Source organism: Nicotiana tabacum, chromosome 7 (assembly GCF_000715075.1).
Source record: "Nicotiana tabacum cultivar K326 chromosome 7, ASM71507v2, whole genome shotgun sequence".
Taxonomy (NCBI): domain Eukaryota; kingdom Viridiplantae; phylum Streptophyta; class Magnoliopsida; order Solanales; family Solanaceae; genus Nicotiana; species Nicotiana tabacum.
Window position 1 is genome coordinate 149,833,894 of NC_134086.1, and position 26,139 is coordinate 149,860,032.

General features: G+C 41.7%; 1 long non-coding RNA gene across 1 annotated transcript; it reads left to right on the forward strand.

Moving 5' to 3' along the window:
- The first annotated feature begins 201 nt into the window (after positions 1–201).
- LOC142182589 (uncharacterized) lies at positions 202–25,476 on the forward strand. Its single transcript, XR_012711402.1, has 3 exons — positions 202–617; positions 913–987; positions 25,350–25,476. It is a non-coding gene; the product is annotated as an uncharacterized LOC142182589 (long non-coding RNA).
- Positions 25,477–26,139: the final 663 nt, after the last annotated feature.

Genomic DNA, 26,139 nt, shown 5'->3' on the forward strand with positions numbered 1-26,139 from the left:
TTTTGGGTTAGTTTATCCCATCTTAATCTCGTAGTCCATTTTTTAGTCTTTGGCCCAATTTTAAGGCCCAATAATACAAAACCCATAACCCCTTTAACCTAAATATCTGTCTATATAACCAAAAACTAGTCCAAAAATAATCTAGACTCTAAGACCCTAGACTCCTAAAAATCAGATCCACCGCTGATAACATAACCCCCCCCCTGAAACTTCATCTCCTTCACTTGGAGAAGAAGAGAAAAAATAGCCCCCTGCCCCTTGATCTTCTTCATTGCTAAGGAACAAACCAAGACCCCCCCCCTGTCGCCAGTTTTCTTCTCCGTCCTCACACCACCAAACGACCACCCATGTAACCTAGTGTCGCTGCTCACCTTCAAACGACCACACACACGCACACCCGGGCGAACAGAGAGCAGCGCCGGAGAACAAAAAAATCGGGCAGACCCCCCATGAGATTTCATCTTCTTCAAGAAAAAATGCCTAAGTCTAGAAAGGGGTAGCTAAAACCTAAATGGGTAACGCCTTGGAAACCTGGGAGGCAATCCGCCGCTGAACCAGTCGGAGTTCAGATCACAGAGTCGGAGGTTGACGGATTTCCTTCAGAGTGTAAACTTGAAGTACGTTAAATTAGGTTACCATTATTTGATCTCTAATTTATTGACTCTTTGTTTGATTCATGTAATGGCTATGATTTTAATTGAATCTTCACAAATGAATCCTGATGATATTCGTCACCAGTGAGTTGTTTTCCTAGTTTATGGTCCATGTTTCAGATTTCCTTGCTTTATTTAAAGTTATATTCCAACTTTGTTCATTTGTTATTTCAGATCTCCTTTTCATTGATGTGTGAATAGTTTAATGTACTGATTATCTTGACATCGATCTTTGAAAATCAGTTTTCAATTTTTTCAGTTGACCTCTATTTTGTTGACATTGTTACTTGGCTGAATCGGTCATCGAGATGAATTATATTCAATTTAGGTTGAGGTACTTCATTTTTCTTCCAAATAGGCTATGACTCCCTAAAAGTATTTGCTGACGTTTTTTTTTCTTCTTTCTCTATGGCATAACAAAATGTTTGTTTGCATCCATAAGAAATCTGATTGAGCTTGAAAAGTATTGTGGGAAAAGCAGTAGTTATTTGATAATTATGAAGCTAATTTCTCAGATGCTTTTAGGTAAAAATATTTTTCTAGTGAGCAGTATATATTTACAACGATTCTTTGTTAATTCTTTGCACTAATGCACTAATTTAGTTCTCTAGTGGATTGTTGTGCTCTATTCTGGAGACTAGGAGCTGAATTAGCAATATATTTGATTGAATATGTGCATTATCCTATATCAAGGAATAAAACTGTACAAGTGACCATTTTTGGGTATAACTTGGTAAATTGCAATTGATGTGGTAATACAGACAATAATAGAGTCAATTTTCTTTTACATTGTCACTTTATATACGCATAATATAGGTTAAATACTTTCTTAAATATAGTTGTGGGGCTCTCTCAATGACAATGTAAATCGAAGTATGCGTTCGCACAACTTCGGCCAAACAATTTTAATAGTAACAAAATGTTGTTATTGTGATTGTGTACACGTTCGCGTGACATAATTACGATTCTAAAAACCAATTCGGAGTATGCGTTCGCGCAACTTCGATCAAACTTCCTTAATAATAAAATTGGTTTTCATAGGCTACTAATTTAATTTAGTCCGAGGTGTGCCATCCACAATTTAATCATACATGGCCCTCGTATTAATTTCATAACCTAGATATAAAAATGACAAATGCTCGTAGTTTCTCTAGGCCTGTTTAATATATCATTGTGATTGGGGACATGTTCGCATGACATGATTGCGATTTCTAAAAACAAACCGGAGTATGCTTTCGCGCAACTTCGGCCAAACTTTCTTAATAATAATAAAGCGTTATTAATTATGGACACGTTCGCGTGACCTGATTTTTGACGCGCCAAACAAATGGGTGCACGTACGCGTGACCTGTTTCAAGATAATTCCTTAATAATAAAAGGGGTAACTGCACATAGGTTCTAAAATAAGTAATTAGACAATTTGTTTAAGCCAAGTGTGATCAAAGCGACCGTGCTAGAACCACAGAACCTGAGAGTGCCTAACACCTTCTCCCGGGTTAATAAAAAATCCTTACCCGGATTTCTGTGTCCGCAGATCGTAAATAAAGTCAACTTACTCGATTCGGGATTTTAAACCGGTCACTTGGGACACCATAAATTATCCCATGTGGCGACTGTCGCACCTCCTTTTTCCGCGCCCGCAGGGCGCCAGGGGGAGTTTTTTCCAATTAAAGGACAATCGAAACGGGATTGGTTTATTTATTTCAGAGTCGCCACTTGGGAGATTTAGGGTGTCCCAAGTCACCAATTTTAATCCCGAATCGAGGAAAATAATGACTCTATATTACAGTCTGCGTACCAGAAATCTAGATAAGGAATTCTATTAACCCGGGAGAAGGTGTTAGGCATTCCCGAGTTCCGTGGTTCTAGCACGGTCGCTCAACTGTTATATTTGGCTTATTTATCTGATTTTTAATACACTATGAACTTATGTGCAAGTTTATCTTTTAACCGCTTTATTATTATTGTTTTTACAAGAATGTGAACATCGCTTAAAATATATCTTTGGACCGTGTCACATGAAATGCACCCACAATCCGAAACATATTTTATTTGATGTTTTAGGATTTGGATTTGGGTCGCATGAAATGCACACCCGAGTTTAAGAAAATTAGATTATTAAAGGTGCGCCTAAAGAGACTATCGCGTTATTATTTTTGCGGAGGCCGTGAAATTCGCTAAACAACCCTCCTGAATTCTAAGTAATTTTAAACAAGTATTTACTGAGGGCCCCGCAATTTGTGTTTTTATTCGGCGAGGCTCGTCTCATCCTTATTTTTTTAAAAGGAATTTGCAACGTCATGGAAATGCATCTCATACCACGTCACAGTCAATGTACCCGTGATTAGAGACACATTTCGATTTCGTTGAGATTTGGATTTGGGTCACATAAATGTGCACCCGAGTTTAGGGAGATAACATTATTAAAGGCGCGCCTAAAGCAACTAGCGCATTATTATTTTTTTGGGGCAGGGCCGTGAAATTTACTAAACGGCCCGTCCCGGAATCTAAGTATTTAATACATATATTTTGCGAGGGCTCCGCAATTCGTACATTTTTATTTAGCGAAGCTCGCCTCTTTTTTATTATTATTATTTTTTATTATTTTTTTTATTTTTTTTTATATTTTTAAAGGGATGCCATTTTTACGCCTTTAACCATACTAAATCTTACAGCCTCTTTACAAATACAATCTCATAACTTGTCAAGATTTAACAAAGGAAGTTAAGCGAATGAGTGTTTCGGGCGTAGCAACAACATGTACTAATACTAATTTTGTCCAAATAAACTAAGACAATAATAACATAACACATTGAACGAAAATGCATACGGTGAAACATAAGCAGAAAATTATCATATCAATTGATATATTGCAACTTCAAACATTGAACGTAAAATTTCTTTAATCCAATACATCGAGGTTTACTAACCTTTGAACCTCAACAAACTCAGAACGACAAACACGATTCCGACGGAACTCGAGCCGGACCTCTCTAAACGAAGAACAACGATGGAACCTCGGACAGCAACTCGGCGTACCGGACCTCGACGAGCCAAAGTCGACCACGACGGAAAAAGAAAACTCGGACCAAGTCTGTCAACGACCTGAGATTGTTGGTTGCTACTGTGTATTTTTTGACGCAGCAACTAGCTCGACAAAAGGCAACAAAGGGGTCGTTTGGATGTGAGGAAGGAGGAGGCTATGGAGGGTCATTTGGCTGGTGGTTTGTTGACGGTGGTATTTGACGACGGGCTGGGCAGTAGGGTCGACGGAACTGGAGGTTGACGATGGTGGTTATGGCGTCGCTTGGTGGTGGCGATGCAGTAGAGTCGACTGGTTTGGGTAGTGGTCGACGGAGGGCTGGAGGTTGACGATGGTGGTTATGGCGTCGTTTGGTGGTTATGGCGTCGCTTGGTGGTGGCGATGCAGTAGAGTCGACTGGTTTGGGTAGTGGTCGACGGAGGGCTGGAGGTTGACGATGGTGGTTATGGCGTCGTTTGGTGGTGGTCGACGCAGTGATGGAGCTGGAGCTCGCGGGCTGGGGGAATGTGACGGGGTGGTGTTCGGACAGTGGAGGTGACGACGCTGCTGCTACTCGTTGGACTGGGTAGTGACGATGGTGGAGCTGGGAGGAGGAGGGTCCGTGTGGTGGTGGTGTTTGGAGCGTTTGGACGTGGGGAAGGTGAAAGGAAAGGGGGGGGGCCCGGTAGGGTTTTTTCCCTTCTTCTTCTTTGTGAAGAAGAAGATGAACAGTGCCAAAGAATTTTTTCCGTTTTTTTTTTCTTTTTTCTGACCAAAATCCAAAAGTCCCTCGATTCCTTATTTGTCCGTGTATTTGTATAGTCTCTGCCCAGAAAATTGAGCCCCACGCGTGGTGGGGTTCGAGGCATATGTCCCCCACGCGTGGTGGGGTTCCCCACGTGTCCTGGACACGGTTTATTATGGGCTAGGTCCGAAAATTAGGCCTAAAACCGGGTAGTTTAAACCCGAATATTATTCTTTCGCCAGGACCCGAGAAACAGGAACACGTTGCTTAAACTAGTCCTATGTAAGCAAAATAACTACCAAAAATAAGACTAGTATTTAAACAAAACTATATATATTTTTTTAAAATATTTTTTAAAGATTTAAAATAGCTACAAAATATTAATGAAACTATATTTTTTTTTTGTAATTTTCGTTTTTCTTAAATATTAAGATAAAATATGAAGTAATATTTTTTGTATTTTTCAAAGTTAAAATGACTATAGAATATTAATAAAAAACTATTTTTTGTAATTTTCGTTCTTAATAAAGACAAAATATAAAGTAATATATTTTTTTTTTGTATTTTTCCAAAATTAAAATGACTACAAATCATTAATAGAATTATATTTTTTGTAATTTTCGAATTTTATATAAAGTACCAAAATAAAGTACAATTTTTTTGTATTTTTCAAGTTTATGAGAAATACATAAACTAAAATTTATATATATATTTTGTGATTTTTTCTTTTTGCAACAAAATAAGGTAAAATAGTTAAAATAGCTATACTAGACCCAATTTCACATATTCACGCTAAAAATGTGAAAATTCTCGGGGAGGGTTAAAAATCACGTGCTTACAGCTGCCCCTCTTTGACTGGAAACACGAAGAGTTTTCCGACAAAGAACGACTAGACGTGTTTTTGACCCGACCATTGCTTGGACGGACTACACTTAAGGAAAGGGAGGGATTGTGACCGAGCCCTGGTATCTGAGCTGCCTACATATCCTTGGTTATACAGGAATCAGGCCACGTGTAGTTCGGAAATGAGAGAGATAGTGAAGTGTACCGAGGTGAAGAGCCGATCGAGGTGCCGTTCCGTCGAGGTTCCGGTCCGCGATCCTGTCATTACAACAAAAATGAAAACTGAAAAAGACTAACTAAGCCTATCAGCTACTAGTTACAAGGATTCCTATCTCTTAAGTCTTCTGAAGCTTGGTCTTGAGTCTTGAATGGTGCTTCACGCAGACTTTGGATCTGAACCTTGATACTTGCTAGTTGTAGGTGCTAGTTCTTGAGCAGACCACATTTGCTCTCCACTTTCGTGTTTTTCTCCCTTTTTGTTTTTCTCTTTTCTGACCAGCCTTTTGTGAATGCTGGGGATTTTTATTGCTTCTTGCTGGGGATTCCTGTTGTATTCCTCTGCTTTATTGATTATGAGTGTGCTCCTTTCTCATATGAGCGGGCTTTTGACTTCAATACTTCAATTGTATTCCCTTATTCTCCAGGTGGGTGCCTGATTTCTATTTCTTTTGTCCTTGTTCTCCAGGTGGATGCCTGATTTCTTCTTTCTTTTGTCCTTGTTCTCCAGGTGGACGCCTGACTTCTATTTTTCTTTGTCCTTGTTCTCCAGGTGGACGCCTGATTTCTTCTTTTCTTTGACACGCAACAACCTCCGTTCTACAGGCGGGTCCCTGACAATCAAAACAAACAAAACAAACAAAATTTCCTAACCCAGTTTGTACTAGGAAGATTCGTGAGTCGTTAGCAAAATTGTAACTCATTTATACTACTGATGCAATGATGAGTAAACTAAAGACTAGGCTAGGATGTGCATCTCCTACGGGTAAAACAAAACTTTTGTTAGCAAATGCGTCTGCTAAAATAAAACCTCAATGACTCAAACAAAAGTATTCCCGCATTATACTGGTGGGCGACCTAGAACTTAAATGTATTCCCGCATTATACTGGTGGGCGACCTAGAACTTAAAATGTATTCCCGCATTATACTGGTGGGCGACCTAGAACTTAAAAGTATTCCCGCATTATACTGGTGGGCGACCTAGAACTCAAAATGTATTCCCGCATTATACTGGTGGGCGACCTAGAACTTAAAATGTATTCCCGCATTATACTGGTGGGCGACCTAGAACTTAAATGTATTCCCGCATTATACTGGTGGGTGACCTAGAACTTAAAATGTATTCCCGCATTATACTGGTGGGCGACCTAGAACTTAAAAGTATTCCCGCATTATACTGGTGGGCGACCTAGAACTCAAAATGTATTCCCGCATTATACTGGTGGGCGACCTAGAACTTAAAATGTATTCCCGCATTATACTGGTGGGCGACCTAGAACTTAAATGTATTCCCGCATTATACTGGTGGGTGACCTAGAACTTAAAATGTATTCCCGCATTATACTGGTGGGCGACCTAGAACTTAAAATGTATTCCCGCATTATACTGGTGGGCGACCTAGAACTTAAAATGTATTCCCGCATTATACTGGTGGGCGACCTAGAACTTAAATGTATTCCCGCATTATACTGGTGGGCGACCTAGAACTTAAAATGTATTCCCGCATTATACTGGTGGGCGACCTAGAACTTAAAATGTATTCCCGCATTATACTGGTGGGCGACCTAGAACTTAAACGTATTCCCGCATTATACTGGTGGGCGACCTAGAACTTAAAAGTATTCCCGCATTATACTGGTGGGCGACCTAGAACTTAAATGTATTCCCGCATTATACTGGTGGGCGACCTAGAACTTAAAATGTATTCCCGCATTATACTGGTGGGCAACCTAGAACTTAAATGTATTCCCGCATTATACTGGTGGGCGACCTAGAACTTAAATGTATTCCCGCATTATACTGGTGGGCGACCTAGAACTTAAATGTATTCCCGCATTATACTGGTGGGCGACCTAGAACTTAAAATGTATTCCCGCATTATGCTGGTGGGCGACCTAGAACTTAAAATGTATTCCCGCATTATACTGGTGGGCGACCTAGAACTTAAATGTATTCCCGCATTATACTGGTGGGCGACCTAGAACTTAAATGTATTCCCGCATTATACTGGTGGGTGACCTAGAACTTAAAATGTATTCCCGCATTATACTGGTGGGCGACCTAGAACTTAAAAGTATTCCCGCATTATACTGGTGGGCGACCTAGAACTCAAAATGTATTCCCGCATTATACTGGTGGGCGACCTAGAACTTAAAATGTATTCCCGCATTATACTGGTGGGCGACCTAGAACTTAAATGTATTCCCGCATTATACTGGTGGGCGACCTAGAACTTAGAACTTAAAATGTATTCCCGCTCTTCCGAGAAAATTTTCGACAATCGGCAGAAAATTTTCTGCCCCGGTTTTTGGTAACTTCCATGGCATTGCATCTTGTTGCCGTCATCAATTCTTTGCTCTCCTGCAAAAGACAAAAGGATTTAGTCAGTTTTAATCGTGGTGGTAGAGGGTGCCTTTCTGGCGAGCAATTTTCCTCTCTTCCCCTTTTCTTGCTCTTTGTCCCCATAATTGGTTGGCAGGCAAAGTTGCCTGTTGGGGGTCTCTAGCCTGCTGGGGATTGGTTTTCAATTTATCCCCTTTTCTGCTTTCTCTTTAAACACATGATGTGGGAGTCTGCTTCTAACTCCCGAAACCACTCCCTTTTGGAGCTTACTTCTTCCAAAATTTCCGGGCACAATCCCTGCATTGCCTGGGACCGGCCTTTAAGACTGTTTGTATCATCCTGCATTGGATGAATTCTCCTTTGGTTTCTGGTAGTAAGCTTTGAAAAATCCTTTCAAGACACATTTTAGGAAAAGAAATAAAGACATGGAAAAAAGAAAAACTTTCTGAACCAATATTTTGTGGGAGGAGACAATCCAAAGAACTTATCTGGAGGACACAACTGGTCCCCGTGATCATGACGTGCACCATAGATTCCCGACCCAGTCTATTTGTATCAATCGATTTGTCCGACGGTCTGACTTGCTGGGGATGATAAATGGATGTTCATCTTGTTGCGAATGTGGTAGCTTTGCTGATCTGTTTCGTCGCCTCATAGTGCCCTTCGAGGGGTTTTCACTAATGAGACTCTCTCTTTTCTCTCATCTCCCGGCGCCTTATGGTGCCTGTGAAGGTCTTCACCAATAAGACTCTCTCATTTTATATCCCTCATCTTACATCGCCTCTCGGTGCCTGCGAAGGTTTTCACCGATGAGACTCTCTCATTTTATTTCTTTCGAGGAATCGGGGTGTTGTAGATACGACCCTCTTTTCTGGAGATTCCTTTGACTATCAATTCGTTCCCAATCTTACGATCCTCTTCTTTTCTGGGGCTTGGTGTATTATTCTCGGTCTTATTCGCCTGACTCGACATCTCTTGAACATTGATCGGGAGGTCTTTTGGACGTTGATGTTGGTTTTGGTGTGGGGTTAAAGAAAGGCTATGAAAGAAATGAAAATAATTTGATGGGTGATGTGCTACAACTTTTGGAATCGAACCTTTGTTGGAATTTTAAAACATCTTCTGCCCCAGTCTTCTTGCTTGGGGAATTTATTATTTACACTTATGTTGCGCTATGTGCGTTACGCACACTGTGCCTATTATGCACACTATGTACATTATGCATCGGATATCCCCTATGATGCATACTATGACCGAGCCGTGAGGCGCCTACGTATCCTCTTTGAGGAATCAGGTCAAACGTAGTTCCCACGGTTTTGTATTTCTTATGATTTTATCTTCTTTTTCTTCTTTTTTTTTTCATGTCCTTTCCATTAGTGATTCCAAAAGAGGGGTATGAAAGAATTACTTAAGGCTCAAAGGGGGAAGCAAGGGTTAAACAGTGTTTGGATAGAAGAAAGAATTGCCTCCGTCATCTCATTATCCATCAAATGCCAAATACAAACAAATAAACCAAAAATTGCCATAATTAAAGAAATTACGCATAATATCTCTTGACTGCATCTGAATTGATAGCCATGTCGACACATCTACCCTCGATATCTGTCAAACACAGAGCGCCGTTGGACAATACTCTGGTCACGATATAAGGCCCTTGCCAATTTGGGGCGAATTTGCCTTTTGCTTCGACCTGATGTGGGAGGATCTTCTTTAACACCTGCTGCCCTACCTCAAACTTCCTGGGGCGCACCTTCTTGTTATATGCTCTTGCCATTCTCTTCTGATATAGTTGACCATGGCACACTGCTGCCAATCTTTTCTCATCTATCAGGCTCAATTGTTCCAATCGAGCTTTTACCCATTCATCATCATCAATCCCGGCTTCAGTGACAATTCGGAGGGACGGAATTTCGACCTCCGCTGGTATCACGGCCTCAGTTCCGTATACCAACAAGTAAGGAGTTGTGCCTATGGAGGTCCGGACGGTAGTGCGGTACCCCAATAAAGCAAAGGGTAATTTCTCGTGCCACTGTCTGGACCCTTCCACCATTTTTCGCAGTATTTTCTTGATATTCTTATTGGCTGCTTCGACTGCTCCATTTGCCTTAGGACGATATGGGGTGGAATTGCGGTGTGTAATCTTGAATTGTTGGCATACCTCCCTCATCAAGCTGCTATTAAGATTCGCACCGTTATCCGTGATGATCACTTTTGGGATCCCAAATCTGCAGATGATATGGGAGTGAACAAAGTCCACCACTGCTTTCTTAGTTACTGATTTGAAGGTTTTAGCCTCAACCCATTTGGTGAAGTAATCAATGGTTACTAGAATGAACCTATGACCGTTGGACGCTGCTGGCTCGATGGGCCCAATGACATCCATGCCCCATGCTACAAACGGCCAGGGTGCTGACATCGTATGTAACTCTGTTGGCGGAGAATGAATCAAATCTCCATGTATCTGGCACTGATGGCATTTCCTTACGAAAGTGATACAGTCGTGTTCCATGGTTAGCCAATAACACCCTGTTCGAAGGATCTTTCTTGCCAATATATATCCACTCATGTGTGGCCCACAAACTCCGGCATGTACTTCCGCCATAACCGTCGTTGCCTGCCCGGCATCTATGCATCTCAACAATCCCAAATCCGGGGTTCTTTTGTACAATACTCCTCCACTGAGGAAGAAACCATTCGACAAACGCCGAAGGGCTCTTTTTGGTCCCCAAAAGCATGTTCTGGATATATCCCCATCCTAAGGTATTCCTTGATATCATGAAACCAGGGTTCGCCATCTGCTTCTTCTTCTACGGCATTGCAGTAGGCGTGCTGATCACGGACCTGGATGTGTAGAGGATCAACATACAGTTTGTCAGGGTGGTGCAACATTGATGCTAAGGTGGCTAAGGCATCCGCAACCTCATTGTGAACTCTCGGGATATGTTTGAACTTTACCGATCGAAATTTCTTGCTCAGATCATGCAAGCATTGTCGGTATGGTACGAGTTTTAGATCTCGTGTTTCCCATTCTCCCTGAATTTGATGTATCAAGAGGTCCGAGTCTCCCAAGACCAAGACGTCTTGGACAAACATGTCGGCAGCCAGGCGCAAACCCAGAATGCAAGCCTCATATTCGGCCATATTGTTGGTGCAATAGAAGCGCAGTTGAGCCGTAACAGGATAATGCCGTCCTGTTTCAGAAATGAGTACTGCTCCTATTCCAACTCCTTTTGCGTTTGCAGCTCCATCGAAGAAAAGCTTCCAACCCGGTTCCTCAGGTAATTCCAAATCAGTCGTGTGCATCACCTCTTCGTCAGGAAAATACGTTCTTAAGGGCTCGTATTTTTCGTCAACGGGATTCTCTGCCAAATGGTCTGCCAGTGCCTGGGCTTTCATGGCCGTCCTCGTTACGTAGATGATATCAAACTCTGTGAGCAGAATTTGCCACTTTGCCAACCTTCCCGTGGGCATAGGTTTCTGAAAGATATACTTCAATGGGTCCAAGCGGGATATGAGATAAGTAGTATATGAAGACAGGTAGTGCTTCAACTTCTGAGCTACCCAAGTTAGGGCGCAGCATGTTTTCTCGAGTTGAGTGTACTTGACCTCATGCACTGTGAATTTCTTGCTAAGATAGTAGATGGCCTGCTCCTTCCTTCCTGTGTCATCATGTTGCCCCAGTACACAACCAAATGAGTTTTCCAAGACTGTCAGGTAAAGGATTAGGGGTTTCCCGGGCTTAGGCGGGACCAACACGGGTGGATTAGACAGATACCCTTTGATTTGGTCGAAAGCCTCTTGACACTCTGTCGTCCAACCTTCTGCAGCATCCTTTCTCAGTAGCCGAAATATGGGCTCACAAGTTGCTGTGAGTTGAGCGATGAACCTGCTGATGTAATTGAGTCTACCCAGCAAACTCATTACCTCTGTTTTGTTCCTTGGCGGTGGCAAGTCTCGGATGGATTCAATTTTGGACGGGTCTAACTCAATCCCCCGTCGACTGACGATGAATCCTAGCAACTTTCCTGATGGAACCCCGAATGCGCATTTGGCCGGGTTAAGCTTGATATCATACCTCCGGAGTCTTTGGAAAAATCTCCTTAGGTCTGCCACATGGTCCTCCTGACGCCAAGATTTGATGATCACATCATCGACGTACACCTCTATTTCTTTGTGTATCATGTCATGAAACACAGCAGTCATTGCTCGCATGTACGTTGCCCCAGCGTTCTTTAAACCGAACGGCATTACCCGATAGCAGTAGGTTCCCCATGGCGTAATAAACGCTGTCTTCTCAGCATCCTCTTCGTCCATTAGGATCTGATGATATCCCGCATAGCAATCCACAAAGGATCCGATCTCGCGCCCAGCGCAGTTATCGATCAAGATATGAATGTTGGGTAACGGGAAATTGTCCTTGGGACTTGCTTTGTTGAGGTTGCGGTAGTCGACGCACACCCTGATTTTTCCATCCTTCTTTGGGACTGGTACCACATTGGCCAGCCACTCGGGATATCGAGTGACCCGAATGACCTTCGATTGCAACTGCTTGATCACTTCTTCTTTGATTTTTACACTCATTTCTGTTTTAAATTTCCTTAGTTTCTGCTTGACCGGAGGGTATGCCGGGTCAGTGGGTAGTTTGTGAACCACTAAATTGGTGCTCAATCCAGGCATGTCATCATATGACCATGCAAAAACATCTTTGAATTCCCTGAGAGTTTCGATCAATTCTGCTTTGACATTCGGCTCAATGTGGATGCTAATTTTGGTCTCTTGGATGTTATCAGCGTCTCCTAGGTTTACAGCCTCAGTGTCATTTAGGTTAGGCTTGGGTTTCTCTTCAAATTGGCACAGTTCTCGATTTACTTCTTCGAAGGCTTCCCCTTCGTCATATTCGGATTCATCATCACAAACGACCTCTTGCATCATTGAGTCAGATTCAGATTGATTTATTAGACTAGGTCGAAGATCCGCTGCGCATGCCATGTCATTAGGACCAGTAAAAAGAGAACTGTTCAGAAAGAAAAGCACAAAACAAGAAATTAAAATGGGACAAAAGAGAAGAACTTCATTAAATTTGCAGGATAAAAAGGGTTCACACTTTTACAAAACGAAAGTAAAATTGGGATTACACCCTTGAATAATCCGATCAAACAAACAAACAAACAAAACATTAATCAAAGCCTACTACCAAGACTCCCCTCGGACAGGAAGAGGAGTAATCGTCCAATTGCTGGTCTTGGCCTCAGGCCCCACAAATTGTATCTCTGCTCTGCTGGAACCCTCTCCAGCTTCCACCATACTGACATCCGCGAATAGTCTTTCAAAACTCTGATTTAGGTCTTCACTTATGCCGATCAAAGGTCCTCGAATCTTTGGGATCGCTGACCCCTTGGCACTGGCTTTAACAAAAGACCTCGAGAGGCGTGGCACTGGTTTAGGCAGAAACCAGACCCTCTTCTTCATCTTTCGCGCCTGCTTCCTGTCTGCTGCGGTTGGTTTGAACCCCAACCCGAAGGTTTCCAGATTCTTAGGAAGGGAAACAGGTTGGACTATCCCTTGAAGTTCAACTCCCAGGCCTTTTCCCGGCACAAATCCGTTACCCAGCATCTCTGATACCATCATTACTGTTGCCGGCAGTCACCCTAGGGTGCGGGATGATTTCTCCTTCAGAAATTTTGTTGGCCGACCCTGTATCGAGAATCTGGTAGACCCAGGGACCCTTGTCATCAGTGGTCTCTATGAAAGGCACAATGGTTCCGCCCATGGTGCATGTCGTATCCTCGCCGTGCAACACGACCTCTTGTCTTTCCCACTCGAACTTCACTGTCTGATGTAGGGTAGAAGGCACCGCTTTAGCTGCGTGAATCCAGGGTCGTCCTAACAGCAAGTTGTAAGATACTGTGGCGTCCAATACCTGGAATTCCATGGTAAACAGGACCGGGCCAATGGTTAGTTCAAGTACAACATCCCCCACAGTGGCTGTTCCGTTTCCGTCAAACCCTCGGACACAGATGCTATTCTCCCGTATTCTTCCACGGTCAACCTTTAACTGGTCCAGGGTGGATAATGGACAAATATTGGCGCTTGAGCCGTTATCCACCAATACTCGGGTTACCACCGAGTCTTCACATTTGACAGCTAGGTATAGAGCTTTGTTGTGCTCTGTACCTTCCACCGGCAGGTCATCATCTGAGAATGTCACTCTGTTCACCTCGAAAATCTTGCTAGCAATGGTTTCCAGGTGGTTTACAGAAATCTCACTGGGTACATGGGCCTCGTTCAATATCTTTAACAGGGCTCGGCGATGTTCCTCGGAATGGAGGAGTAATGACAATAGTGAGATCTGGGCAGGTGTTTTTCTCAGCTGCTCAACCACAGAATAGTCTTGCACTTTCATCTTCCTCAGGAAGTCTTCAGCCTCTTCTTCTGACACTGGCTTCTTGGTTGCCACTGGGTTGGTTTTTCTTAACTCCACCGGAGCAAAACATCGACCTGATCGAGTCAGCCCTTGCGCTTCACAACTGACTTCTTCCACCTGTTTTCCTTGGTACGTCACCACTGCTTTTTCATATTTCCAGGGCACAGCCCTGCTGTCAAGCATAGGCAGTTGGACCACCGGCTTTATGGTTACCCGTTCTCTACATACCCCTTTTAACACGACCGCCGGTGTGGGCAGGATCCCTGGTATTACCAACTTACTTGGCTCGGGTTTGCTTGCTATGACGGACGGGTTCTTCCCCCATAATACTACCGGCTTGACACCTTCTCCCTGCGACTGTACATTTGTTCCTCCACTGGTTAAAACTTCTTTTGGGGCAGCTTGGACCATCATCACTGTTTGTGAGGGTTTTCTTAATTCACCTCCCTCACACACCAACTCAATCATGTGAGCTTCGTGGTGCGCTGGCAGCGGATTTTGGTTGATGTTAGGAGCCTCTGGTGTCTGGACCTCGATCTTATTGGTGTCAATAAGATCCTGTATGGCATGCCTTAACTTCCAGCACTTCTCGGTGTCGTGCCCGAGCATCCCTGAACAGTATTCACAACTGATTGAACGATCCAAATTCTGAGGCGGGGGATTTGGTTCCCGAGTATGGACGGGACTAACCAAACCCAATTGCCGCAGCTTGTGGAACACAGCGGTGTAGGTTTCTCCCAGTTCGGTGAAGGTTCTTTGCTTCCGCAACCTGTCATTTCTGGCATCTGGATTTCCCCGGAAACCTGCCCCCGAAGGATTTCTATATGCCCTTGGTGGAGGGTAAGTGTTTTGTGGTGGTGCATATATGTTCTGGGGAGCCGGTGCGCGCCATTGTGGGCGAACCGGAGGCTGAGTGTATACCTGGGCTTGGTGTACGGAACAATGTGGTTCTCGAGGTGGATAGAAATTTTGTGGTGGGTTGTATGGGTAGTTTGACCTGTGAGGCCTGGGTTGGTTGTAGTGCGGCCTGCCAGCCCTGGACCAACTGCCTGCCTCGATCGTGGCAACCTCTTCTTTCTTTCTTCTTAGCGCACCTCCCGTGCCGCTTTGAATAGCCTGGGTTGTGGCCTTAAGTGCCGAATAGTTTAAGATCTTGTCCGACCTCAAACCTTCTTCTATCATGACCCCTATTTTGACCACCTCGTTGAAAGATTTTCCAACCGTTGTCACCAAGTGACCAAAGTAGGTTGGATCCAATGTCTGCAAAAAGTAGTCTACCATTTCTCCCTCTCTCATGGAAGGATCGACTCTAGCTGCTTGTTCTCTCCAGCGGAATCCGAACTCGCGAAAACTTTCCCCGGGTTTCTTCCCAGTTCTCAATAACGTGAGACGGTCAGGGACTATCTCTAGATTGTACTGGAAATGACCTGCAAAAGCCTGTGCCAGATCATCCCACGTGTACCACCTGCTGAAATCCTGCCTGGTATACCATTCCAGTGCAGATCCGCTCAGACTTTGGCCGAAGTAAGCTATCAAAAGCTCATCCTTGCCTCCTGCCCCTCTCATTTTGCTACAGAACCCCCGCAAATGTGCCATGGGATCACCGTGCCCTTCATATAAATCAAACTTGGGCATCTTGAACCCTGCCGGGAGTTGGACATCTGGGAAAGGGCACAGATCTTTGTATGCCACGCTGACTTGGTTGCCCAGCCCGTGTAAGTTCCTGAAGGATTGCTCCAGGCTTTTGAACTTTCTCAACACTTCATCCTGTTCAGGGGCCTTAACCGGCTTCTCAACCTCTGCCGGAACTTCCAAATGGGGATTGTAAGCCTGTGGTTCGGGTGCATGGAATGTAGGCTCAGGGGGATAGTATTGTGTATCGTGAGCCTGAAACAATGGCTCACTGGTCGTTCGCTGCAAAGGGGCGGATGCAGGTCCCACAAAAATGGGAATATTGGGTGTTGGGAGAGGTTGATGGGGTGGTGGAGCTTGGGAATCATGAGGGCTTCTTTCTTGATGATAGAGGGGATTTGGGCGGCTTGTGGAAGGGCCAGAGTGAGGGTACTCCGGTACGTGTCCCAGTGTCTCAGGGCTCTTTTGCGTTTTGGCCAGGGCTAGCTGCATTGCATGCATCTCCAGTCCCATCCTCTCAATCTTTTCCATTGCCTCTTTTAGCAACTGGCTCATCGGCCTTTCTTCCTCATTACTATTCTCAGAAGTGGTCATGCTTGTTGCTACCGGTCCCTTGGATCTGGTTTGGTATGAATGTGTTGCCAGAATTCTTTAACAACTAACTGTCTTGTTTCAGACAACAACAAACTTTGTTAGTGTTAGAGCTTAACAGATTTGATCATAACACATACAGGATGCAATGCACCTAGGCAGTTAACCGTTTCTACATGCTTTGCTTCAAATCGCATGCGTCATCCCGGTTTGTTCATTCGTTTCTTTTTAAAGTATTTTGCGAAACCCCGCGTTTTATTTTATTTACATTTTTTCTTTATTTATTAAAAGCGGTCGAATCTTATGGGGATTGCCTACGTATCACGTCCCTGCGTGAATCAGACCAGGCGTAGTTCTGCCTCAAAGTAAAGAAACACAAGATTCTTGTGAAATCGTTAAATTCATTCTCAAAATTTTGCTATTACAAATTACTTCAAACAAGGAATAGCAATAGTACAGACTCCACAGTTCTTAAGTCGTTTTGACTAAAAGAAAAGAAAACAACATATGGAAAAACAACAAAACCAAATAAACAAGACTCAACCAAAGATTAATTTTCCAACTTAGGGGCCCGCGAGGCATCATTCGGCCTTTCCGCGGTCCTTGGTGTGAGGTCTCTCTGCAGACCTTTCAACTCATTCATGATTCGGTGGACGCAACCCATGATGGAAACAAGGAGGGTCTTCCGAGGCATTTGCTCGCATGCCAGGCATCTCATGTAGATGTAATGCCCAATCTCGTCGATCCTTCCTCGAATGTTGTCCCTTTCTGCGAACAAATGCCTTATCTGTCGGTTCTTCAACCCCAGTGTTTGCGCATTGTTGGCAAGCTGATCCTGGAATATCTCCATTTGTCTTTCCGTTCTGGTCATTGCATCGTAACATCGCCTTCTGTCGGCTTGGGCATCTCGTGCTTGTTTGACGATCCGATCATGTAGAGTGGAGTTCGTCTCCCTCAATATTCCGATGCTCATCTCATAATCCCTTATGACCTGTTGCAAACGCTGCTTCCGGGCCATTGTGTGCCTTGCCCATCTGACCTTCATCCTTGCTATGCATGCTTCTGATTGTTCTAATTCTTCTTGGCTCTGGATGACCTGACTTCTCAAACTTGCTATCAATCTTTCGTCAGAGCGACGCTTCTGTCGGTCAACGTCACTCTTACTGTCTTGGTGAAGGCGGGCCTTCAAGGTTTGGTTTTCTTGGGCTAGCTTGTTTCTTTCAGCCTGCTCCGAAGCGGCTTGCACATTGTTCTCGAATGTAAGTCTTTCGACTTGTTGCTTTAGCTTCCCGATTTCAACCCGGTAACCTTCCTCCCTTTTTAACCATCCCCATTGCTCTTGCGAATCATCTGTGAAGTGTTGGACGTGTGCCCTTTTAGCAGGTCTTTGCCGAATCTGAAACCTTCCTTCGAACCAAGCATCGTACTTTGGGTCTACCTCACCTTTGGCTAGTTCTCGCACCATGGTCTTGGGCTCCAAGAATCTACATTCATGCCACAGTTTTCTAATCTTCCCCTCGGGGAATATGACTCCCGGGCTTAATTCTAAGGCATGCTTGCTCATGTCTTCGTCAGTAGGGACTACTTGAAACCTGCCCAATTGTCGTAATACCCGATGAGGGGCATATGGCTGGACGCTGCGAAGGCCTATTAAGAGAACATGGCATTCTTCAGCCGACATGTAGATCACCTCAGTATCAGCCAACCAACCGAATGCCCACTCAATTTGGTCAGCTGTTGTTGACCTTAACCGTGTAAACCATGCTTCGACGCCTTCAGGAAATCTGGCGCCTGTCATGCGCTTCTTGAATCCGCTGATACAATTCCTCTCGGTCAACCCGTGGTTCATGTATCCTACTCGGTGATGGAGATGTTCCTGCATCCATAGCTGAAGTAACAGGTTTCAACCTTGAAAGAACTTGCCTCCTTCTCGGCATATAGTCAGAGCCCGGTAGATTTCGGACAAAATCAAAGGAACCACAGTACTATTGGTTCTTTTGATTGCCACGTCGGCCATCCCTACCAGACCTATCTCTATCTTTTTATCCTTCCTTGGACAGACCATGACTCCCAAGAATGCTGTGATAAAAGCCAAAGTACGTCTTGCTTCCCATTTGTTTCTGTTCCCTCCGTGAGTCAACCCAAGGTTCGGTTCCTCAAAACCCTGCGGGGTTCCGTACCGCTGATACAAGAAATGGAGATCACAATATCCTCTCGATAAATCGTCATGTTGTACCTTCCGACTAATGCTTAGTAGATCCAGAAACGCATGCGGAGACACTGGCCTTGGCGAAAGCAAATATTGCCCTCTTAACCTCTCATTCAATCCCGCATATCCGGCGACTTCCTCAAGTGTTGGTGAAAGTTCAAAGTCAACAAAACGGAATACATTGCGGGTTGGGTCCCAAAATGGTATTAGAGCTTCAAGAATATCTGTCCTTGGCCTAACGCCCAACAAATTTACAAAACCTCCCAATATTCTTCCTACTACCTCTTTGCTATTGGCTTCCAAATCATTCCACCACATGTGGAGTTGTAGGGGGACCTCGCTGAGGGCCGAGAATGGTTCATTTTTCTCTGTGCTCATCCTGCACATTTATTAAGGTGACCTTTTAGGCCAAAACAGAAACCTTTATTTTGACTCTAAACAAAAATCTTGGAAAACAAAACAAACAGTATATGTATTTATATACATGTGTGTACATATATGCTTTATGGTATATCATTATTGGTAAAATGGAAAGGGGAGTTGGACCCGATGAGGGTTGCCTACGTATCTCACATCCGGTGAGAATCAAACCCGCGTAGTTCGGGCGAATAAACTATTTTTGAGAGGACCCTTTTCCATTTTCTATATTTTTTGTTTTTGTTATTTTTCCCACAACAATCAAATAGACTATTATTTTTCATTCATAACAAACAAACAAATTAACGAAAAACATAAAACATTCCTTCTTTTTTGAGAAGGTGGGGTTGGACCCGATGAGGGTTGCCTACGTATCTCACATCCGGTGAGAATCAAACCCGCGTAGTTCGGTCAAATAAGAATAAGTAGGCAAATAATAATAAGCAGATGAACTAACTTTTTTTTTGAATTTTCGTTTAAAAGAACTACTTTAAAAGCAGCAAGGAAATATTATTTTTTGATTGATTTTCTTTTTAAAAGAAACACTTCTAAGATATATTTTTTGAATTTTCATTTGCTTTTTTTTTTTTTTATTATTCTAAAGAAGAAGAAGAAAATATTTTTCGGAATTTTGCTTTTAATAAAAGAAATGCTTCTCAAAATGTTTTTTTTTGAATTTTGAATTTTCTTTTCAATTTTGAAAAAAGAATCAAACTATTTTTGGATTTGTTTTTTTTTTATATATATTATATTATTTTTGAAAACAATTAGAAAGACTTCCTAAAGAAGTCAATAATGGAGAAAATATTTTTGGATTATTTTAATTTTGTCATTTTCATAAACAAATAAATAACACATATTTTAAAAACAAGACTCTTTTTTTCATTTTTATGTCAAGACAAACTTTTATGGCAAAACAATGATTATTTTTTTTTCTACTTTTCCTTTGCTTTAATAAAACAAACTAATAAGACATGTTTTTTTTTATTTTTATTTCTCAAAATTTCGGCAGAGTTTCGACACTACTTGGACATTTGCGTTTTTTTCTCTTTCTAAAAATAAGTAGTTATATCTCTACACTGTCATTTCCTCATCTTTTCACGATTTTCTAATTTGTGGAAAATGATGACAACACACAAAATCTTTTGAATTTTCATGCCTTGTTTTTATATGTATTTTTTTTTTTTTTTTTATATTTATTGTTGTTTTCAAAATGTGGCATGAGAAACATAAGGATTTCCAAGACATCTTGGATTTCACAAATGTTCCCCATGCGCTTTTTCCAACATATGAAGCGTGGGGGACATATGGGAATTCCAAGGCTTCTTGGATTCCACAAATGTTCCCCATGTGTTTTCCCAAAAAGCAAGCGTGGGGGACATAGGGAATTCCAAGGCTTCTTGGATTCCGCAAATGTTCCTCATGCTTTTGATTAAAATAACATCATGCTGGAAATGACCAAATGACCCATTTGCCCTTGACTGAATACAACATGTAGCACATAGGATGTCATAAGATGGTCTATTATTTTCAGGTTGCTTGTCCTAGACGGACCCAACCCCTGTGTTGAGTCCCCTAAGTCAAATGCACATGATGCAAATAAACGTTCCTACTAGGGATCCGGCATGTGGCTTTGTTATACTAGGTTCAGAACCTGGGTGTTTGTTCTAGACCTGGCTTACCCGAGCGGACAGCTCGAGCCGAGGGGGGGCAGCGTACCGGGAATACAGAAGCTTCACCGGCTTAGCAACTTATCCGAACCTCGTTCTAAATTGGGATTTGACACTATACAGAAAAGAAGTCATACGAAGTACGCCCTTCTTCATGATTTAGAAGACTCAGAGAGAAGATGGGTTTCGGCACAATTTATATACAGTTCACATAATATCAAAGCGGTAAAAGCAACATTTAGCACATTAGGCTTAAAACATGTAAAAAATCAGATAAAGCCAAATATAACAATTTATCTAAGCTCGAATTTCTAACCCTGAACCAGTGGTTCTGGGTGCTTGTCCCCAGCAGAGTCGCCAGAGCTGTCGCACCTCCTTTTTCCGCGCCCGGGGGGCGCAGGGGGAGTTTTTCCAATTAAAGGACAATCGAAACGGGATTGGTTTATTTATTTCAGAGTCGCCACTTGGGAGATTTAGGGTGTCCCAAGTCACCAATTTTAATCCCGAATCGAGGAAAATAATGACTCTATATTACAGTCTGCGTACCAGAAATCTAGATAAGGAATTCTGTTAACCCGGGAGAAGGTGTTAGGCATTCCCGAGTTCCGTGGTTCTAGCACGGTCGCTCAACTGTTATATTTGGCTTATTTATCTGATTTTTAATACACTATGAACTTATGTGCAAGTTTATCTTTTAACCGCTTTATTATTATTGTTTTTACAAGAATGTGAACATCGCTTAAAATATATCTTTGGACCGTGTCACATGAAATGCACCCACAATCCGAAACATATTTTATTTGATGTTTTAGGATTTGGATTTGGGTCGCATGAAATGCACACCCGAGTTTAAGAAAATTAGATTATTAAAGGTGCGCCTAAAGAGACTATCGCGTTATTATTTTTGCGGAGGCCGTGAAATTCGCTAAACAACCCTCCTGAATTCTAAGTAATTTTAAACAAGTATTTACTGAGGGCCCCGCAATTTGTGTTTTTATTCGGCGAGGCTCGTCTCATCCTTATTTTTTTAAAAGGAATTTGCAACGTCATGGAAATGCATCTCATACCACGTCACAGTCAATGTACCCGTGATTAGAGACACATTTCGATTTCGTTGAGATTTGGATTTGGGTCACATAAATGTGCACCCGAGTTTAGGGAGATAACATTATTAAAGGCGCGCCTAAAGCAACTAGCGCATTATTATTTTTTGGGGCAGGGCCGTGAAATTTACTAAACGGCCCGTCCCGGAATCTAAGTATTTAATACATATATTTTGCGAGGGCTCCGCAATTCGTACATTTTTATTTAGCGAAGCTCGCCTCTTTTTTATTATTATTATTTTTTATTATTTTTTTTATTTTATTATTTTTTTTTTATATTTTTAAAGGGATGCCATTTTTACGCCTTTAACCATACTAAATCTTACAGCCTCTTTACAAATACAATCTCATAACTTGTCAAGATTTAACAAAGGAAGTTAAGCGAATGAGTGTTTCGGGCGTAGCAACAACATGTACTAATACTAATTTTGTCCAAATAAACTAAGACAATAATAACATAACACATTGAACGAAAATGCATACGGTGAAACATAAGCAGAAAATTATCATATCAATTGATATATTGCAACTTCAAACATTGAACGTAAAATTTCTTTAATCCAATACATCGAGGTTTACTAACCTTTGAACCTCAACAAACTCAGAACGACAAACACGATTCCGACGGAACTCGAGCCGGACCTCTCTAAACGAAGAACAACGATGGAACCTCGGACAGCAACTCGGCGTACCGGACCTCGACGAGCCAAAGTCGACCACGACGGAAAAAGAAAACTCGGACCAAGTCTGTCAACGACCTGAGATTGTTGGTTGCTACTGTGTATTTTTTGACGCAACAACTAGCTCGACAAAAGGCAACAAAGGGGTCGTTTGGATGTGAGGAAGGAGGAGGCTATGGAGGGTCATTTGGCTGGTGGTTTGTTGACGGTGGTATTTGACGACGGGCTGGGCAGTAGGGTCGACGGAACTGGAGGTTGACGATGGTGGTTATGGCGTCGCTTGGTGGTGGCGATGCAGTAGAGTCGACTGGTTTGGGTAGTGGTCGACGGAGGGCTGGAGGTTGACGATGGTGGTTATGGCGTCGTTTGGTGGTTATGGCGTCGCTTGGTGGTGGCGATGCAGTAGAGTCGACTGGTTTGGGTAGTGGTCGACGGAGGGCTGGAGGTTGACGATGGTGGTTATGGCGTCGTTTGGTGGTGGTCGACGCAGTGATGGAGCTGGAGCTCGCGGGCTGGGGGAAGGTGACGGGGTGGTGTTCGGACAGTGGAGGTGACGACGCTGCTGCTACTCGTCGGACTGGGTAGTGACGATGGTGGAGCTGGGAGGAGGAGGGTCCGTGTGGTGGTGGTGTTTGGAGCGTTTGGACGTGGGGAAGGTGAAAGGGGGGGGGCCCGGTAGGGTTTTTTCCCTTCTTCTTCTTTGTGAAGAAGAAGATGAACAGTGCCAAAGAATTTTTTCCGTTTTTTTTTTCTTTTTTCTGACCAAAATCCAAAAGTCCCCTGATTCCTTATTTGTCCGTGTATTTGTATAGTCTCTGCCCAGAAAATTGAGCCCCACGCGTGGTGGGGTTCGAGGCATATGTCCCCCACGCGTGGTGGGGTTCCCCACGTGTCCTGGACACGGTTTATTATGGGCTAGGTCCGAAAATTAGGCCTAAAACCGGGTAGTTTAAACCCGAATATTATTCTTTCGCCAGGACCCGAGAAACAGGAACACGTTGCTTAAACTAGTCCTATGTAAGCAAAATAACTACCAAAAATAAGACTAGTATTTAAACAAAACTATATATATTTTTTTAAAATATTTTTTAAAGATTTAAAATAGCTACAAAATATTAATGAAACTATATTTTTTTTTGTAATTTTCGTTTTTCTTAAATATTAAGATAAAATATGAAGTAATATTTTTTGTATTTTTCAAAGTTAAAATGACTATAGAATATTAATAAAAAACTATTTTTTGTAATTTTCGTTCTTAATAAAGACAAAATATAAAGTAATATATTTTTTTTTTGTATTTTTCCAAAATTAAAATGACTACAAATCATTAATAGAATTATATTTTTTGTAATTTTCGAATTTTATATAAAGTACCAAAATAAAGTACAATTTTTTTTGTATTTTTCAAGTTTATGAGAAATACATAAACTAAAATTTATATATATATTTTGTGATTTTTTCTTTTTGCAACAAAATAAGGTAAAATAGTTAAAATAGCTATACTAGACCCAATTTCACATATTCACGCTAAAAATGTGAAAATTCTCGGGGAGGGTTAAAAATCACGTGCTTACAGCGACTCTAAATTTTAAATAAATAATCTCGTTTTGATTGTCACTTAAATTGGAAAAAACTCCCTTATACCCCTTCCAGGGGTAGAAAATGAGGTATGACAGCTCTGGCGACTCTGCTGGGGATAATAACCCAGAACTTCTGGTTCAGGGTTCAAGAATTCGAGCTTGTTTTTATGATTTTTACTTGGCTTTATTTATTGTTCATATTATCTTATTTGTGGACCTAATGTGCTAAATGTTGTTTATTTACCGCTTTGATATTATTTGAATTATATTAAACTGTCTTCTTACGCCACCCATTTGAGTCTTCTAAAAATAGTGCACACGTTCGCGTGACCCGCTTTTTCTGTAGAAGTTATACCAAATAGAACGAGGCTGGGCCAACAACAAGGCCGGTAGACTTTAGTGCTCCCGGTACGTTGCCCCCTCTTCGGCTCGAGTTGTCCGCTCTGGTAAGCCAGGTCAAGAACACAACCTAGGTTTAAACTTAGAATAACATAACCTCATGTCGGATCCCTAGTAGGAGCATTTGTTTGCATCACGTGCATTTGACTTTGGAGACTCAACACAGGGGTTGGGTCCGTCTAGGACAAGTGTATCCAAAATAACAGACCATCTTGAGGCATCTTATGTGTTACATGTTGCATTTTTTTCAAGGGTAAAAGAGTCATTTGGCGGACCAATGATAGTTGAAGGCAAATTAAATAAAGAAAATAAAGAGAAAAAAGAGAGGGTGAAGTGTGAAAATAAAGCAAGTCGGGCACAATTCACATTTTTGTTAAGAAAAAAAATGAAAAATTCAAAAAAAAAATTGCACTTTTTCATCATTTTCCGAAAATCAAAAAAAGGGAAAAAGAAAATCCAAAAAGAGTTTACATGTTTCATCATTTTTAAAAAAAAGACCAAAAAAACATATTTTTCTAAATTAGTTATTTTTTTTAATTCTCGCCCGTATTCAATCTGCCTGAACTACGCATACCTGATTCTCGTCTTTCGGGGCATGATACATAAGCATCCCACATAGGGTCTGGTCTTCCTAGTGTGTCTTAGGTTCTCGACTTCGCGGGGTTTAGCCAAATCTTGCATTTTTAGCCACTTTTAGCCACATAGATTAATTTTAGAAAAATAGTCACAATCATGTCTTGCATGTGTCCAACAGGAAGGGTTATTGTCTCACATAGCGTCCTAGGTCTTTAACTTTATTTGGCCTAAATTTTCTCATACAGGTGTGGATTTACTTACCAGAGTTTGAGCACGACAGACGCCCTAGGACCATCCAGTCAGGATCGCTCATTCAGGAGTTGTTTAAGGAGAATTTTCTTTTTATGTTTTGAGTCTCTTTTTCTTTTTATGTCGTGTTTTACCTTCTAGTTTTGTACAGTAATGTCGAGTCTTTTGTTATTGTATTTCCTACTTTGTATTGAAATAAGATGTGTAATAAATAAAAAATCAAAAAAAAAAAGATTTTGCGTTTTTATATTTCTGTTAGATTTTTTCTTTAGAATACTAACTCTAGAAGTTCAGAAAAAATCTTTTGTGGTTTTCCTTAGGAAATTAATATCTAGAACTCAAGATAAAAATTGCTTTTATATTTCCTTTAGTATATTAAGACTAAAATTCAAAAAAAAAGACAATTTTCTTTTAGTACCTCTTTAAAAGTTTTCTTTTAAGATATTAATTCCAAAATTTCAAAAAGATTTTCTTTTGAGGTTCTTCTTTGGGAAATTAACGAAAAAATGAAGAAAAAAAATCTTTTATTTTCACTAGAACTTTAGGATTAGTACATAGAAGAAAAAAACATACTTTATCTTTTGTTTATCTTTAAAGTTTCTTCCTTAGGTAATCAAAAACTGAAATCCATAAACATTTTTTATCTTGTTCATTTCTCGTTTCGAAATCTTTCTTCGGGGATATTAAATGAAAATTCAAAATATTTTTGTTTGGTTTATTCTTTAGACTTCCTTCCTAAAAAAAGAATCAAAAAAAATATTTTTCTCTTGCAGAGTTTTTTTCCTT